We start from the raw sequence: 2500 nt of genomic DNA on the forward strand, positions 1-2500 counted from the left end.
ACGGCGTTGCTACAAATGTCAACGTTGGGGGCACGTGGCAGAAAAGTGCAGGTCTAAAACCTACTGGTGCGGCATCTGCGCAGGAAAGCACCCCACAGAAGAGTGCAACAACAAAATTGAAAAGGGTGAAAAAATCCACGAGCAGTGCATAAACTGCTACAAAAAAGATGTGCGAGCATGGCATCAAGACTGCCCAAATAAACCGTCTATCGAGAGCAAGGGACCACAACGACTACCATTGCGCGCACACAACAATGCAACGCATCAGGCTGCCGCGCCAAGTGAGGTACCTCGCGGTAATGCGTGGCATCAGGTGCGTCGGAGCGGTGCATCTCATCCCGAGGGGCATCAGGCCGACAAATGGCCGAAATTAGGCCACAGCCAGGCTGCTCGGCCAGTTGAAAACAGTGATAACGCCGAAGGACCAGCAGTCACAAACCAAGACACTGCAAAACAGGCCGGAGAAACTGATAGTGCTCCTGCAGTTATGTGTAGTGAAATAAGTGAAATGATTGATAAAACGGTCAAGGACATGTCAGAAAAGTTTGTAGTTGCTCTCGAAAAAAGCACGAGTGAATTTACAAAAACCGTTGAGCAACTAAAAGAAATAATTGAAATACAAAGATCCGAGATCAACGAACTGAAAAAAATTATAGGTATAAATGATAAAAGGAACGCACAAAAAAATGAGCAGGGGATGACGAAGGACGAAGCTGAAAGCTTACTGAAAAAAGCTGTCCCTAGATCATTCAGTGGGAAATCAGTAAAAGAACTAATAGGAAATAAGAACTTATCAGAGAAAAATAAACAGGAAGTTCTATTCAGCTTTAAAATAGTACACGAACACATAGAAAAAATAAAAACGTATCCCCAGTTTAAGAATGGATAACGCTGAGGTGACGAATTATAAAGGGATCACCCTCCTGAGTTGGAACATTGCCTCACTTAGGAAGCGATTACCCGATCTGCGCGAGAAAGTGTCCAACGATAACATTGATGTAATTTGTCTACAGGAATGCAGATTATCTAAGGGTGAGCATGTACCTAAAATATTGTCCTATATATCGTACAAGCTTCAAACGCATAACTCCTGTGTTATGTATGTCAAAAAGACTTTGCCGCATACAGTTTTGCCTCATAAAGGTCAAAGTAAGGGTACACAGTTCCATGGAATTAAGATCTATATTGGAACCTCGACGCTTAATGTGATTAATCTGTATGCACAAGCAAATCTATTTGACATAGATGCGTTGCCCGACTGCATTTACTCAGAACCTACCGTTATGGTTGGAGACTTTAACGCGCGCCACACTCAGCTCGGTGATCCCGTTCGCACCAATAGAAATGGATCGAGACTTTCGAGATTGTTAAGCAGTCATGACTTTGTACAGCTGATAGGTAATGATGAGCCCACCCATAAATGTGGAGGAATTCTCGACCGATGTATTGGTTTTCATTTGTATGACACCGGGCATACATCCAGGATTACTGACGACCTAATGTCCGATCATTTTGCTCTATTGTCGGAGATAAAAGTTCCCTGTAATGCTCAGCTCACAAGTGATTTTAAGAGGAGGAGGATAAAAATCCCAGTTGACAAGATATCTGATTTTGTTCAGTATATTGACGACTGGTACGCGAGTTATTATCCAGTCTGCCCATGTAGCTTCAATGATGATCTGGTCTCTAAGATACACGAGTATCAAGACATTGCAATCAAGAATGTAAAGAAATCTCGCGTCCCTCCCTCGAACTTATATAGCAATAACAAAGATTCTCTATTATCAACCTTAAAACACACTGCTCGAAAGATTGGTAGGGCATACAGAAGAAACAGAACAGCTCCCTTACTGGAACTGTTTCAGGAGGCTCTTCAAGAAGTTCGAGACAGAGTCGAATTATTGCAACAAGAAAAATGGGAGAAATTTGTCAATTCACTAAATAACTCAACACCAATAGGAAAAGCATGGGAGGATATTAATAGGATAAAAGGGAAAAAGACATCTCAAATCGCACATCCAAATCCTCGAGAAAAAGCAAATGAGCTCATCAACAGATATGCTAGGATATCCAGCCCTGACTCACTGAATAGTGAGTCAGCTGCTCTCTTACGCGAATCTTATGCAGGCATGAGGGAATTGATTGACTCGATGATTGAGCAGTATGATGATTGCGATGTTTCGTTTACTGAGACCGAGCTTGATGCTGCCCTCACCAGAGGCAATTCAACAGCTCCTGGCGAGGATGGCATCACGTATGACGTCATTAGACTACTCAGAAATGTCCCTGGTGATCCTGTTCTACGATTGTTCCGACTCATTTATGAAAAGGGTGTGCTACCAATATCCTGGACGCAGAGTATTATAACACCAATACCAAAGACAAATAATCCAGGGGAATACAGACCGATTTCCTTAACTAGTTGCCTTTGTAAAACTTTCGAAAGAGTCATACTAAATCGGCTATTATTTAGAATCAAAGATAAAATGTCGCCAGCTCT

This window comes from Penaeus japonicus, unplaced genomic scaffold (assembly GCF_977035675.1).
Source record: "Penaeus japonicus unplaced genomic scaffold, GWHDUDI00000001_assembly GWHDUDI00000019, whole genome shotgun sequence".
NCBI lineage: Eukaryota > Metazoa > Arthropoda > Malacostraca > Decapoda > Penaeidae > Penaeus > Penaeus japonicus.